The following is a 17,157-nucleotide window of genomic DNA, read 5'->3' as shown; positions in this document are numbered from 1 at the left end:
TGCATGTGTCTGACAACGCATTTTTTTTTCTCGCGATGTTTAGGATGCGTTTCACTGCAGTTCGGCACTGAGCATCTAGGTTCCTAATGATTGATATCCAAAGTGCAGGAAATCGATATGCTAACGGAAATTTCGCCCGCCGTTGACTCCTGTCGTAATGCGATTTCCAGCTACAAGTCGGTTGATGCAAAATGCGACTGCCATTAGGAGTGTTTAGTACATCTGTGTGGAAGTGCGCATTTGCGTTTCTGACTTTACACTGTTAATTATTAGCGCAGACGTATGAAATCTCGAGAGAATTCGTTTTGGTGAGAAAGAGTAGCCAGGGGCAGTAACGAGTTATGGGTGGAGGTGAGATGGTTGCAAATCTGCAAGGAAACCAACCGCGATGATACGCAGTGATAGCAGTAAACTTAGGCGCCTCTGCGATTGTCTTTGGGAGCGCGTCATTATCCACATACATCAATCGCATACGTTGGTCCAGCAATTTCAGCGCGATGACGGAATTTATTTATACGTCAAAAAGTTTATTGGAAACCTGCGGCAGTGGTAATGGACACAATATTTGAGACTGCAAAACTGCCATTTCACATTGCTGACATTTATTTCTACTGTCAGTAACTCTTCTCTGTTGATTTCAATTCATAGCGTACTTTTCCTTCACATTCACGAGCAAGGCGTCCTCGCATTATGTATTTTTTATAAAAATTGTCCTCGACAATTGCTCGTCTTTTGCGCTTGTTGTGACACCAAGAAAATATCCACCGTTCACTCAGCTGGCTTAGCCCCGTCTAAATCGCTATTTTTCTTTACGCTGCACCCATTAAAGAAATTCCTGAAATTCAATCCATTTCCAGCACTCTCTCTTCGTTCACAAGCTCCTTTCCATTCACGGCGTTGAGCACTCATGAGGTTGCGCGGCGTGCATTATATGTGGGAGAGATGTCAGAGGAAGTCTTGCGGAAGCAGGAGAACATATTACAAAAACCCTTGCGGAAGCTGTCTGAGAGAAACGCGTACAAAAACGGGTTCACGCATGAGTTTGTGTATGCAATAACTTGCGACGCGATTTGCATCACAACGTGCGGAGTGTCCATACGTTTTCCGTACAGGCCGACACTTTTGAGGAATATCACCACGTGGACGGGGCACCAGCAGACAGCGAAGACCAGTGCGACCACAAAGACCAGTCTTGTGACACGCCTCTTTGCACGGGTACACCCAGCAGTCACCCTGCCACCGGGAGGTACTACGAGCCAGAGTCGCTTCAGCATGAGTGCGTACAAGGCAAAGATCAAAGCCAGTGGTACCACAAAGTCCATCATACAGAGGGACACTCCGAATGCGACTATGTTATAACCAGCGTAGGGAGTGAAGTAGTTGCAGAAGGAGTGTAGATTATCGACGTTCACCATGCCGTGGGAAAAAAGCACAGGAACGCAGGCCACTAATATGATGGTCCACGTCAGCAGTATGCATCGAAAAGCATTCGCCGGCCTCCGAATTGACATAGACCGGAGAGGGTAGACGACCCCCAGGAACCTGTCCAGAGACATGAGGACCAAGGTGTAGATGCTGGCGGAGGCGCAGACGATGACAAGGTACTCAACGATCCGACACCAGGCGTCTCCAAAGGGCCAGTAGCTGAGCGCGTAGTAACACAGTCTGGAAGGGACGCAGACGACGATGAACAGAAGGTCGGCCACGGCGAGGTTCATGATGAGGATGTTGGTGGTGGAACGCATTTGACGATTGCAAAGCACGACGAGGACGACGAGGGCGTTACCGACTAATCCCACGATGAGAATGATGCCGAAAAAGATATACACAACAATTCCCAGCACCCTGTCACCTCGGTACTCGTAACCGACCATCTCGTTCTCTTGGCTCAGCAACGATTCCACGGATGTGCTGCAGTTTCCCCATTGCTTGCAGTGGTCCCCGGTGCCGTTGCAACTTGCCATCAGAGCGGTACCTGTGGTAGCGTTCTGCGCCTGTGAGATTTGCATGGTCCACAGCGTGATCTGTAAAATACAAAAATATGAATACAGTGAGCTGTTATGTGAGATATCAGACACGCGGGCAAAACTCAAATCATCGCGTAGAGCGTCGGGTATTGTGTATGCGAAACAGTGCTTTGTTCTAGAAAACACATATTACACGAAAACAAGTATTATTCAAAATGCTGAACAGGACACCAATCACTTCGATTGGGAAACATAAAAAATCAAAACTTAGCACATTCGAACGCTGATATAACGAACTCTTGGGGGGTCACAAAATACTCCGATACATCAATAATTCCATATTTGAAATGTGAACGGATATGTTATAATTACGTTGATGGAAGAAATTAGCTTTTTACAGAGAAACGTCGCACCATACTGTAAGCTGTGTATAAAGTCGGCCCAGAAGACCTGACGTCACGTCGACGGTACTTAAGAAACTAACCTGCGAATACTATGCGATTAGCAAGCATATACCGTGGCGGCCGTCCCATTGTTGAAAACTGAAACACGCTTCGTAAATGGTTTTCCGGTTACACTCCAGCAATCTCAAACTATTCAAGGCGAACACTAGCATTTATCTACTGTTCATTTGATGTCCCCACTGAGTGTCATCGTTTGCCGTTAACACACAACAGCACCGGCTTTTCCTCGCACAAAGGCTTTGTGAGGAGAAGGAAACCAACGGTTTTCTTTGCTCGATGCTTCCGTCTTTCCAAATATGGCATTTGTCTCTAAACATCATTGTATGCACCCATGATTCCCGCGATCTAACTTTCCGACCACGGCTGCCAAATAACTGCGCAAATAATGATCTTGGCTACGTTCGCCGCAGTCTTACTTTAATTAAATAACTGACCTCAAAGACCTTCGTCTGACCATAAATCGTATATGCTAACTCCGTGCAGGATCCCAACAAAACTAACCTGGTCAGTACCATTGAGTCAGTCAAGCAGCGCGCTGTGTGATTCATCTAATCTTACCATTATATTTCCATCATTCAGGATTAATGTGTCCATTACATATAGCTGCACTCATCTTTCTTAGCAACATAGCAAGTGTTTGTTTATTTCAAGGTTTTCGCAAAATATTCCCGTACCTATTGAAATCCTGCATGCGCTCGTGGCATTTCCAGCCTTATGCAACCGAACGCTGCTTACCCACAATGTGTTCAAACCACAAAATTCCGGCAATCGCTTTTCTTGCATAGCGGGGAAGCCTTCCGTCTGATCCGGCGACAATTATCAGTCTTCAATTTATCATATCCGCCATCCACGAATCACATTAATATGTCAAAACGATTCTCCATCAATGTAAATCATGTATAATTTATGTTTGTGCCGTTGTTATCCGCACCCCTTATATCATGTCAAGCCTGGGGTACCCTTTCAGAATAACAATAAGTTCATAAATAGATGCAAAATTCTGTTCTTTAAACGGAAGCCGCAATTAGTTCATTCTGAAGGATAAATTGAAGAGCAGCATTAACCGAATCCGATGATGTGCAGCAGAATACACAAGCAATCGACAATTACGAATAAATACACTGCAGTAGAGATTGCTATGCTATTTACTTTTGCTTGCGTTCTATTAACTATAATATAAAGTTCTAACTATTTTACTGCAGTGACTACCTTTATGCAGTTTCTGAGATAACAATCGCCAGCAGCGAATGAAAAATCGCGCTCTTGACGACACTGAGCTTACGGGGTCTCGACGGGTCCTTTTATAAATTCTCTTCGACACTGGCAAGTTTTTACACTTTACACCAATTCATCAAGGATAGAACTTGACAAAGAAATCTTCGTTTTGTGTAAAATTGCAAAAGCGTGTCTGTCTGAAGACTGCCATGGGACCGATACTTCGCATTTTGCTCGAGTGACTAGAGGGGGTAATGCAGAGAACGACTAAGCGCAGTCTCCACTTGCAGCGGTTGTTCACTTGTGACGGTAGGCCACTTGGCTGCTCGAGTGTCTAGCGCGGGTAATGTAGAGAACAACTAAGCGCAGACTTCACTTGCAGCGGTTGTTCAAGTGTGACGGTAGACCACATGTATGCTTGAGTGACTGGAGCGGGTAATGTAGAGAACAGCTAAACGCAGTCTTCACTTGCAGCAGTTGTTCACGTGTGGCGGCAGACCACTTGGCTGCTCGAGTGGCTAGCGCGGGTAATGTACAGAACAGCTAAGCGTTATCTTTACTTGCACCGGTTGTTCACGTGTGACGATAGACCACTTGGCTACACGAGTGGCTAGTGCGGGTAATGTAGAGAACAACTAAGCGCAGTTTTCACTTGCAGCGGTTGTTCACACGTGGCGGCAGACCACTTGGCTGCTCGGGTGGCTAGCGCGGGTAATGTACAGAACAACTAAGCGTTGTTTTCACTTGCAGCGGCTGCTCACGTGTAACGGTAGACCACTTGGCTTCCGAGCCTTGAACATCATCTCGCTTGCCACGTGCAAGCAACCGCGATTTCGGTAAGTGCAAAGCGCGATATAAGAGTCTGAGCGGCAACGCTTTCCACACATGATATGATAAAGGTGGAATATTGCATAATATGCGATACATCGTGCGGGTATGTGATGTAACATACGGCTACACCTACGCAACTAGGCCAGATCTCAATGTTTGGCTGAGGTTTCTCGTTCGCTGCTTATACTCCTAAATTGAGCAGGAAAATTTCACGTGAAATGCGCATCTCTCACGTTAGAAACCAGTGCCAGGGATTTTTTTGCGTTTTTACTGGGTGATCTCATGACTAGTAAATTTTCATTTCATGATGCGCGCCTTTTTCGCGTTGTAAGACAGCTTCGCACAAGGCCTGATACCGAAAACAATTCCACATAGCATTTCTTTGGCAGTGTTTTCCGCGTGAAAGGCGAGCACGAGCAAGACTGGAGTTGTGACAAAGGCTAGTCATTACGACGTTAAAGAGCGTGGGAAGAGAACAGTTCCTTGAGGCACATATGGTGATAGAACCCGAAAGGGTTCTATCACGAGCTGTGCTTCAAGGCAGTGTTCTTTCCCCCACGCTCTTTAACGTCGTAATGGCTTGATTTCCCGATTCATTGCAAAGAAATTGCAGGCAAGTGCGCATGCCATTAAGTGCTGACGACTTCTGTATTTGGATTCCTGGCTACCAAGACAAGTGATTAGTCCTGATAGCTCGACAGGTTCTACTTTCGGTACAAGCTTACCTTCAAGTGGTGTGGGAGTGTCTCTATCAGTAGAAAAATCCGGCTTTGTTCAATTTTCTGGTGTAGAAAGACGTGAAACGCGGTTGAAGGTAGACCTCGGTCACCATTGCATACGCCAACTCAACCACACGCGTTTCCTGGGAATCATTATTGACTCTCGTCTACATTGGCGAAAAGCTGTCGACGCAGTTGTTTCATCTCTATCTTCGCGTATTAATGTGATCCGTAGAAATGCAAGTAAGCAATGGGAAACCACCCTTCCTGAAGGGTGAATCTTCATGAACCGCAGGTGGTCAGTGGCATAATGTATCAATTACCTTTAACTTCCCCCTCGGCATCACGCCTTGAATATCACCAAGTTGTCCGCAAAATGCGCCTAAGAAGAGCCATTGGAGTTCCTCAGGCGGCAGCGAACAAGGCAGTACTTCATGAGTCTGTATCGAAACCTCTTAGGCTTGTCGTTTTTTAGAGACTACTAATGCATCTTGGCCGCCTAGCAGAGACGGTAGCTGGGTGATCGCTTCTCCAGCGGCTCTACAAAAGATATGACTCGAAGTCCTACTTGGCGCTTTATACTCTTAGCTCTTTAGGCCTTAATGTCCGAAGGCAAAGGAAACGATTGAAACCCCCCTGGTCTTTTCCGACCCTCGAATGCAAGGTCACGATTCCTCATGTGAGCGCAAAGCGCATCTCTCAATTGGCAGCAACGCATTCGCTCGTACTTGAACGTTTGGAAACGAGTATGCCAGCTATCTTCAGATTTTCACTGATAGTTCTTTGGACAAGGTCAAACAAGGTAGCGCAGCGGCTTTTTACATTCCTTCTTTAGACTGTAAATGGTCTGTACGCATTACTGCTGTCGTATCCTCCACAATAGCCGAAAGTGTTGCTATTGAGGCGGCTTTACGGAAGTTATGGTCTTTTCCGGTTCGACCTGCTGTCATCGTAACTGTTTAAAAATCTGCCCTTCAGAAGTTAGAGCGCGGATTCCCGACTGATACCTTGTCTATAAGCTCTCGGTGCTCGGTGCAGAATCTGCACAGTAGAGGCTTTACTCTATATTTTCAATGGGTGCCCTCTCACATAGGAGTCAGCGGCAATGAGGTGGCAGACAGTCTCGCCCATAAAGCTGTGTCAAAGAATCTATCTAAAAGAGTAGCTCAAGATGGAAACAGTCTCTACACGAAAACGGCGCTCGATCATTTCGGTACCCTCTGGATTGCGCCCCATAAGCCATGTGAGACCAAGGGACTGAAAAGATCCCAGGCGACTCTACTACATCGAATTCGCACGGCCTCTGCTCGCAATCCTGCCTGGATGCATAAGACGGGCATGGCATCGTATCCGCTATGTTCTTTATGAGGTGTGCGTGCGGATATCGAATATTATATTATGTACTTCACAGAGCACAATGCGGAAAGGTATGTGATGTTCGCTTCCTTCAAGAAGCCAGGAACCCTTCACAGCATAGTTCCGGACATTGTCTACACGAGTGGAAACCACACATGCAGAAGGGAGGCTGCACGCCTTCTTTTAACATTTCTGCAGGACACTGATCTTGTTTCTAAATGGTGACAGCAGGAGTGGGCTATGGTCTACTGTGATTGAATGTGTGCGTAGATGGTGTCTTCTGGAGTGGACTATGTTATACTGTGAGTGAACGTGTGTATGCATTGTGGCACTGCAATGGACTATGTTCTACTGTGACTGAATATGTGCATACATGGCGACCTCTGGAGTTGACTGTGGTGTGGACTGTGCGGACTTTTTGTGTGCATAGACAGTGACTGCGTGAAGTGGAATATGTGTTCTTACAATAGAGTGCGCGCATAGAGAAGTAGATACGACAGGTTTTAGGACATTATTAACATAGAAGTGGAGCTACGGTGGAGCAATTTCCCGCAGAATAGGCAAGGTTAATCCCACCTGTAGCATTGAACACCTCGACTCAACTCAACTTAACTCAATGCAGCTCCGGCACCTTTACATAATGTTGGCTTTCATGCGAGCAGTGGGAGCCAGCCATGAGCAGCAATGGTCTCGAGGACCAATGTCTGACCATCTGATGGGTCTAGTCATCAGCGCAATCCACCGGAGTCCTCAACTCAGGAGTCAGCCCTCCTGACTCGCGAAGCATTTTATGAAACCTGCGAAGTCTTGTCTCTCTTCGACAAGATTTCCGGAGGTGTCAAGCATGTCGACCTTGCAGGCATACCTCTGGTCCCGGCCACCACACTCACTTGTCCTTGAAGGTTCATTCAAGCCATTAGGGCAAGAGTGCTGCTGTGAGCCGGTCCGCCATATAGTTCTTAAACCAGGTGGTCTCTGGAAGCGCCTAATGCGATCGCAACGAACGTCTTCGACAGTGCCTCTCAAGGTGTCATTGAAGTACCGGCGCGATCAGAGCGTAAGGCCAAAAATACTTTCTTAATTACACTCACTTCAAAGGCCCCATGTTCCCCACCAGACACCAAACGACCATTGGCTATGGTGTTTTTTTGGTGCCACCCAAAGTAGCTTCGTGTCATCCCAGTAATGCGCACAATGAATGTTGAGCAGGTCGTGTCTGCAAAAGTCGAGTCCATCGGTCCGCAGCACCATGACTAAAAAGCCCAGTATTTCCGCAGTCCTCATCAATATCAGCGGAGTCAAGCCAGTATAAAAAGTCGGTGCCAATTTACTTCTGGTGCAGCAAGAGGTGACAGGGATGGAGTGCAGCCTTCTTCTAAATACTTCTCATTGAAGACCTCAGAAGTCGCATCACGCATGCCGGCATTAGGTTTTTCAGCCATGAAAGCCAAAATATCAGTGCTGGGCTTTTGGTGGATGGTCCCTTCCCGCTCAGCGTCCTGGTGAAGCTGGCATATTTTTTCAGTCAAGTAATTCTTCATTGTTACGTTTATGTTGTTTTTCTTTCCAATGTCACACTTGCTGAACCTCCTTCTTGCAGCGGCATGCAGCACGCAGGTCTAGGAGATTGTTCGCCTTCTGTTCACTTTAGGAGCGCATGCTTTCTGTAGACACAAGACCTACGCAGCGGTTACTTGCGGCGTGACACTAATCAATTACTCGAGCTCACAAACGCCCACTCTGCGGCACAGCGTGGAAACAGAACTGAATTTTTGTAGACAATATCCTTCAGCAAGAGTTGTTGTCGGGATAGTTGGCTTGATACTTTTAATACCATCAAAAGTTATGCGCATAAAATACGACACGTAGACAATAGATACGACAGGGCGAGTGGAAAGCAACTAGTTTATTCATAAGATGACGCCTCTAAATGCAAGATGTGTATTCGCATTCGCGGCGGATGCACCCACAGAATTTCTGCTAAAAGTTATAACACCATAATGCCCTGAAGACAGAATTCAACAAGGCTGACTCACTTCTGTATAAGACGAGAAATGTATCGCTGACGCAGTATTTCTCATTCTTCATCAAAAAGGCTTCCATTATCTTGCGCGACACGGCGTTTCTACCCTGTTCAAGAATCTTGATCTAATTCAGTCGCGGCACGCATTAGCATTTCCGGAAATGTTGGGTCAAATTCGTGCTTCATTCCCTATCTCCTAGCGTGCGTTCCTGCTCGCCTGCACGATCATTAATGCAGCTTCTTGTTAGTTTGCGATCGGCCTGTCGTGTCTTCTGTCTTCGTGTCGACTTTTATTCGCATAAACTTTGATGGTATTACAGATGATACCCTGTTCGGCACAATCGGATAGCGGGTTAGATATCCGCGACAAGCTGATACCTGCGTAATGGTTTTGTTTTCGTTTTGTATGCTCAATTTGAACGGAACGTTCTTTCAGACAGAGGAAGATAAGCGGCTGGGAAGGGCGCGTTGTCGGCGGGGTTTTTCAGCAGCCCGCGGTCATCTCAAAACCAAAGTCAGCGCGAAGGCACGAAGCAGACAGCGCTTTATCAGATCGCGTAAGAGAGCGCTGCTTTCATGGCGTATATGGAACACGGAACACGTTGCCGACAGGTGTTTTTGAAATATCGCCGCCGCAAAAAAAATGGCTACCTTTATCTACCTCTCAAAAGCTCTTTGGTGGAACTCGCCAGCTTTCCAACACAGACCTGAGAGTTCAAAGCCACGCTTATCTAAAAATGATCGTCAATAAATGAAAACTAAAAATTAAAGCACGCAAAGTGACAAAACTAACATATAGTTAACATAACCCTTTAGAACTTCCCCTTGAATCGATTTCTGCGGCTGCAGCGGTGGCTCAGTGGTTATGGCTCTCGGCTGCTGACCCGAAATAGGCGAGTTCGATACCAGCCGCGGTGGTCGAATTTCGATGCAGGCGATATTCTAGGGTCTCGTGTACTGTGCGATGTCAGTGAACGTTAAGGAACACCAAGAGGTCGGATTTTTTTTCATTCAGAATTTATTTCAGACAACGAAGAGGTTGTCCAGGGTGACGTGGCAAAAGGCATACATTGCCTGACGAGGCCACGCCACCCGGATGACAGGCGGCACCACTGGCTACACAAAATCAAGAAGAGCATTACATAATAGAACACACTTTCCGTATTTTTACACAATATATTAAGACATCTTTACAAAACACACACAGCAAACATTAACCAGAATTCGTCCAGAGCAATATTTACAAAACATACACTAGTGATAGGTATACGTTAAGTTTTTATCTTTAAGGTTCATTTATGAGCATTGCTTTAATTAACATTTTGTATTTACGTATAGAGGGGGTAGTGTGTGCAGTATCCAGAATAATAGGGTATTGGTTAATTAAGTCAGGAATTTGCCATCCTAACCTCTGAAAACCATTATTTGTGCGTACACGAGGTGTTTCCATACATTGTTTTCGAAGATCGTATGTGCTAAGTTTAGTGTGATAGGTGGTTTCGAAGGTTATTTTGTCTAGTTTGTACTGGCGTAATATTTCGAGACATAGTTTGTATGTGTGCAGTTTACTTATTTCTAATATTCCATAAGACCTAAACAAAGGCCGGCAGCTGCGCAATAACTGTATTTTCCCAACAGCTCGTAATGCCCGCTTTTGAATTGCAAGGAGGGAATCTCGATTTGTCTGCGTCGTCGTTAACCACACAAGGGAGCATTAGCTTAAACGGGAATGTATTAATGAATAGTATATTTGCCGCTTTACGGACGCCGGGAGATAATATCAGTTTGTTTAAAATGCCAACCGCCCGACAAAGATCACTGCGAAGCTGATCAACAGGCGAGTTCCAAGAGAGATTTTCTTGAAACAAAACACCTAGAAAACGAATTTGTGAGCACTGTTGCAGCTGAGTGTTTTCAAAGTTTAAGTTTAGGTTGTCAGGAGCTTTTACACCTTTTGCCCTGAAGAGAATGTATTTGGTCTTACTAGCATTTAATTGCATCCTGTTTAGTTTTAACCACCCGGCCATTCACTACAGCGTCCCCAATAGCCTTAGTCACCTTGGGACGTTAAGACACCTAAACCACGAATTCATTTCTGAAGAACGCTGTCTATCTTTTAAATCCTGGTAATTTTTTCTTCAGAGAGCCTGTGTAGTACACATATGGTCATAACGGAAACTACGCCTATATCGAACAGTTTATTTCCTTAATGAACCACATTCGGAAAAAGGCATAATCCATTCTGCTGTCCCAGCCACATTTTCTAGCGAAGTCAGGATACTATCGAGCACACATTGAACAACAAGCAGCCTGCAAAGCCGAAGCAAGAAAGCAAATGGAGACTGCTCACCTTCACGTATCAATACACAGGCAGCGTTGCCAAATGTTTGAAGAAGAATGCAATGGCCTGAAGGCAACTGCTCTTCCAAAAGACGCACTTTCAAAGTCAACCACCAACATACGGAATAGAGAGCACAGTGCGATCCGAAGAGAGTCGCACGCACATAAAATCGAAGCATATTCAAATGAAAGCGATTGAACATCCGCTTCGCCGCTGAGATGGCTAAGTGGTTATGGAGCTTGGCTGCTTACCCGAAAGACTCCTAAAAATGAAGTGGCACCAGCCAATGTGGTGAGTGCAATTGCAACAAAGGAGGAAATAAAGACCTCTACCGCCTCATGAGCGACACTTTGTTCCTGTCTTCGCGTCCTCCTCAATGTCACAACGCTCGTTTTTTTAGTGTTGCTGCCGTTTTGCGTTGCATTGTGTTTTTTTTTTAACCGAAAGCTTTACTGACCGCGAACTTGCGGTTTCTCCGAGGCTATGCTCCGAGGAGGCACATAACGTCACAACGCGCGCCTCGGCGCGGATATTAACGCGACAGCGTTAAGGCGCTGGTGTCGCAGTAAAGCCGGTGTCGTTGGTGTCTTTGGCGGTGAGTAAAAATGGCGCATCTCGGTGGACACATGAACCGCGCCGTAAGGGAATTTTCTTTCCCATAAGGCGCGGTACGGGTTTCCAGCGAGAATATTGAAAGAGGCATCCTTTGCTTTCCTTAAAAAAATGTATTTTCATTTTCCTTGCCTTACGGCGCGGTTCAGGTCTCCACCAAAATATGTTTCCTTTCTTTAATTGTCCGGGCAAGGGGTCGCACCGAAGGACGATGGCGTTCCGTCAATTCCTTGGAAATGCTGCAACACGCTATCGCGTCTTGCTTTTAAAGGCCAAGCTTAAGCGACCTCCAACTTTTCACTCTCTCTCGGTCCCGAGTCATTGCTGCGCATGTTCCACTAGTAGCACCGAGCCACAGGTGTTCCGCGGCTGCGCTGCGCCGTGCCTTTAATCAAAATCCAACTTTCAATGTTTAGTTTTCCCTTATTTCCCTCCCTCTTTTATCCCTTCCTTTACGGCGCGGTTCGGGTGTCCGCTGAGATATGTGAGACGGTTACTGTGCCATTTCTTTTCCTCAAAAACCTAACAAAAGAAGTGAGTCGAGGGCGTTTATAGAGTTCATTGGCGTTGACAACTTTGCAAAGGCCGTTCATTTTCACAAAGAAAAGGCGCTCAACCATATGTGTGGGTCAGTGGAGACCTCAATCTCGCTTTCATGTACTTAGTGTTGGTGTCCAACTGAAAAGCCCGCTTTGCGTTCCGCATGCTGGATAGAGAGAGAGATAAAACATTTATTATTTCATTGAACTGTTCTACGAGTCAAGTAGGCGGACGCCTCAGTTCAGGACTGCGGTGGCTTGGGCGGATGCTTGGACCAGTCTGATGATGCGACACTGGTCCTCCAGACTATTGCTGGTCAGGGCTGCCTCCCACTGCTCGTATGATGTCTGTAATGTTTTAGATGAGGTGGTTTTTGGGGACAATTCCAGGAAATGTGAAACAGCGTAGGCTTATCGCCGCACCATGGACAGAAGAGGCGGTATTTGGAAGGGTGAATGAAGCTGTACAAGTACAGGTTAGGGAAGGTATTCGTTTGTATTCGCCTCCAAAATGTGGCTTCTTCTGTGGTGAGTTTAATATGGGGAGGGGGATATATTTTACGATCTAATCTAAGCATATCCAGCCGTTCCCCATAGTTTGATGGTAGAGGGGTGAGGTACGGGCAAGGATCCGCTCGGTTTGTTAGCTCACGAGCTAGATTGTTTGCCGCCTCGTTGCCTTCAAGACCTGAATGGCCCGGGGTCCAAGTAATGCTACGGTGGCGTTGAAGTGTAGGTGAGAGGCCCGACGGTATGAGTAGAGCCGCTGTCATTTTTGGGACTCTCCCTGTAACGCTATATTGACAGGCTCGCTTCGAGTCAGTTATTATGTGAGCTGATTTGTCCGCCAGATCACAATGCCTTATGGCAAGGGCGATGGCGGAGGCTTCCGCCGCGACAGGATCCTCAGCCCGGAGTGAAGCACTCGTCAGTAGTTGAAAATTGTGGTCAAGGGCGACTGCAACAAAGATGCTCGGTTCAGTGTACGCCGCCACGTCTACATAGACTGCTTTGCGATCTGACTCTAGACGCCGGCGTAGATGAGTGACCCTAGCCTCCCGTCTGCCTTTGTGAATTTCTGGATGCATATGTTTTGGGAGCGGAGCCACCGAGATCTGTCCTCTTATGTTTGCAAGTACGCAAGTGTGTCGCCAGAACTCTTGTAGATCTCGTGGTGTACCAATGCGCTGAAGAATGGCTCTTCCGGTGGTGGTCTGTTGGAGTCGGGCTCTCTGCGATGCTAAGACCGCATCTCTGATCTCCTCAAAGGTGTTGTGGACTCCAAGCTTGATTAGACGTTTGGTCGAGGTGCTTAGAGGAAGGCCGAGAGCTGTTTTGTACGCCCTGCGAATGACAGTGTCGGCCTGCTTAAGTTCTCCCTTTGTGAGATGATGATACGGAAGGCCGTATGCTATTCTGCAGATAACCAAGCACTGTACAAGACTAGTGTCTTCCTCGCGCATGCCTTTCTTGTGGCGTGTTATACGACGAATCATACGTGTAATTTGGTGGGTGGTTGTTTTGAGAGTTTTTATGGTATGTCCTGCGCGTAGGTTACTTTGAATCCAAAGCCCGAGAATTCTAATGACCGAGACCTCTCGAATCTGTTGGCCTTCTACATAGAGATCTATTGGTCCACAGTTTTTGTAATTTTGACCGTGCACCCTGACTACTTCTGACTTCTCCGGTGCACAGCGAATGCCACTACTAGCGGCAAATGTTTCGACAGTCGATGCCGCTTCCTGTATGGCTTGTTTCTTCTGTGCAAGGGATCCCTTAGTCGTCCAGATAGTTATATCGTCTGCATACAGTGTAAATCCTATATCGGATAATTCCTGCAGCCGACGGGCCAATCCTGTCATGGCAATATTGAATAAGAGGGGAGAGATGATTTATCCCTGCGGAGGGCCCTTGTTTGGCATTGGTATGGTATCTGATCTGGCATTTCCAATTCAAATGTTGCAGTGCGGTCCGTGAGGAAAGCTCTAATGCAGTTAAAGATCTTCTGACCACATCCCAGGGAGTTCAGTTCGCGGAGGATAACTTCGTGTGAGACATTGTCAAAAGCTCCCTTAAGGGCAAGCGCCAGGATCAGATGCTCGCTTCCTCTTGGGATACCTGTAAGAACTTCCTCCTTAAGCAAGAGAAAGGCGTCCTGGGTTGAGAGACCGCGCCTGAAGCCAATCATTGACTGTGGAAAGAGATCCCTGTCCTCAATGAAATTCACGAGGCGGTTTTAGATAACTCGCTCATAGAGCTTCCCGAGACAGGATGTAAGGGAGATTGGTCTTAATGTTTCAAGGGTGGGCCGCGTTCCGGCCTTACAAATTGTGACAACCTCTGCATGTCGCCACTCGTTTGGGATCGTCCTTCTTCCCACAGGCCATTAAGGTAGTCGGTCATTTGCTCAATATCTTTTGAGCTAAGGTTTCTTATCATTGCGTTGGTCACTTTGTCTGTTCCTGCGGCTATATTGCGTTTGGCGGCTCCTACTGCCGCATATACTTCAGCCACCGTGATGGGCTCGTCTAGATCAGTGTTCAGAGCTCCTGTGTATTGAAGATTTCATGGCGGGATTGTTTGAGTGCCAATGTAATGGTCTTGTAGGGCTTGTTTCAATTCCTGATCTTTTCCTTGAAATTTGTCAGCAAATTCTTGCAACGTGCGAATGACTGTGGTTTTCGTTTTGTTCGGATCAATTAAGCTTCTTAGTATGGTCCAAGTTTGCGAGGTGCTGAGTGTGCCTTTGAGGGAGGCACAAAAATCTATCCAGTATTGCTGAGCGAGTTGCGTTGCGTACTCCTGGGCTTGTTCGAAAAGTTCTGATATCCTAAGTCGGAGTCTGCGGTTTAACCTTTGCTTCTTCCATCTGCGGACGAGACTACGACGAGCCTCCCACAAGTGTAGGAGGTGACGATCTACTTCCGGGCTTTTCTTTGTGAGCGGTATACTCTGTGTGCTAGCTTTGCAAGCTTCGCTGATGTGTTCACTCCAAGTTTGTATGTCTTGGATGCCTTCTTTGGGTGCGGGACGCCTGCGATAAGTTTCCCAATCCGTAATATTGAGTTCACCGAGCGTTCGGCGAAGTTTAGACGTTGGCACTGACGTACTAAGCTGGATAGGCAGCACGCCCTCCCTGCCACCCTGTGGGCGTGCAGTTAATGGTTGATCGTGAAAGATTGATCACGAAATGAACGCTGCGGCATAGCTATTGCTGCAGTGCTGCTTGTAAGCCACAACGCTGTCACTCTAATGCATTCAGGCCACATCTCTCTCTCACCACCGTCACATGTATCAAAGCACGAATGGCTTGTCCGCACATCCAGATAGCCAGTTATGCGTCCTTCCTTTCGTCAAAGCCATTGCCGTCTAGAACATTGTCAACGCCAACGCCAAAGAACACAGTGAACGCCGACATCTTTCGCTTTCTATTTCCTGGATTAGCTCCGCTAATGCACATTAATTTTCTTTTGGGTAATTCCATCGTGCTTCGTTCTTTCGCTTCTCAGCTCGTGGCCGTAACCCTGAACAGAGCAGGCAGGCGCTGAGATAGGCCGTTGGTTAAAGCGCATCGCTTCTTTACTCCGCACAGCGTTCGAAAGAACTTGTCTAATTGCTCCATCCCTCTATTACTCTGGCTTTCCTGCTACAATAAGTGCCGCGCTCAACAGTTCACGTCGCGTAAAAGCGATTCATTTGCAAAAGGCGCTTCACTTGGCCAGTAAAAGTCACAATACCGTTAACACGATTCTCTCTGTTATTAATGTCCATACCTGACATTTAGAGCACCAGGAACTTAATCCCTTCTGTGTTACGGTGTAAAACTGATGCATGCAATTGTTTGTTGAAATTAGCCTGCTTTATGTGCTGTGTGCAGGCCTGCAGGCAATCACTAGAAGACAACGCAGTTCCACCCTTGCGTGCACGAACAGCATCAGCTTAAAAAGTCATCCGAACGTTTTCAAACTGCACAGCGCTCTTTTCTATTCTGTACGCCACCCCCCTTTAAAACTGCGACAGGAAACGGGGAGTTTTCTGGAGGCCGAGTTACACATGGTGGATTCGTGATGCAGCCGTGCGCTTTCTTCACCGCAAGTGTGTCGACAGGCGCAGTACTGCACGCAACAATGCGACAAGATCTGTCCTCGCTATGATTACCAGAGGACGTGTCTCGTGATGTCCTTACCGCAGTCGTGAACACGACTGATGGTGGATGAGGGTGGTAACTACCTCTTCGCCAGTGTACTTGCTATTATGTCACGATTTAAGACGGACAATGCGCGTCCTTTTTACTTATATGTATATTTGTGATGGTTTTTTCGTGGCTCATGGCACCAACGTTTTCTGTATTGCTCCTCCACACCGTCTGTACCTTTCTACGGAATGGGCTGTAAAAGTAAAGAGAACTTTTCCTCTTTGTCCTGAGTAGTCACATTTTGTTGATTCTCAATGAGAGCAAAAAATATTAGTAAACAATTAGCAGGACAATCAGCGCTTTTTAAAGCGAGATATACCGGCAGGTTTTCTGGCATTTATTTATTTATTTATTTATTTATTTATTTATTTATTTATTTGCACACCCTAAGGCCCCTCAATTGGATTACTTAGAAGGGTATGTTGAATACAATAACCTTCACAGTGCAGGCAAATGCATTAATACTGTAAGACCTAGTAAAAAGGCGCCATGTATAAGACAGCGAAAGAGAAAACAGATACAGACACTGACCGTGCAATAAAAACATAAGAAAGCAATTACTGATTAGACACTTTTAGTTGGACTTACGCAGTGAGCTTGCGCACGCAACGACGCTGCGGGTAACAAATGCGCATGCGCAGAACGCAACGTCTCTAGCCGCAAGTTGCGGACGCGCGCCCACTATAAAGCACAGCGTAGCGTACGCAACGTGGGACGCTACGTGCTGCGTAGAGAACATGGCGGCCATCATCTCTCCCGCTTCGGAATAAATACATGTCGCCGCGGGATTCTCTTACGCAGTAGCACGCTCAAATTCTAGCGTTTCGCTTTTATTTCGCCTAATCTTGCCAACACGTACCGGTATAAGCGATAACTATAGCCCTTGTTTTTCAGA

General features: G+C 46.6%; 1 pseudogene; it reads right to left on the bottom strand.

The window, feature by feature from the left end:
* Positions 1-905: 905 nt before the first annotated feature.
* LOC144102433 (allatostatin-A receptor pseudogene) lies at positions 906-1,828 on the bottom strand (annotated as a pseudogene).
* Between the last annotated feature and the right edge of the window lie 15,329 nt (positions 1,829-17,157).

This window comes from Amblyomma americanum, chromosome 8 (genome assembly GCF_052857255.1).
Source record: "Amblyomma americanum isolate KBUSLIRL-KWMA chromosome 8, ASM5285725v1, whole genome shotgun sequence".
Classification (NCBI taxonomy): Eukaryota; Metazoa; Arthropoda; class Arachnida; order Ixodida; family Ixodidae; genus Amblyomma; species Amblyomma americanum.
The sequence above is the reverse complement of the archived record's forward strand: the minus strand, read 5'-3'. Positions and strand labels throughout refer to the sequence as shown.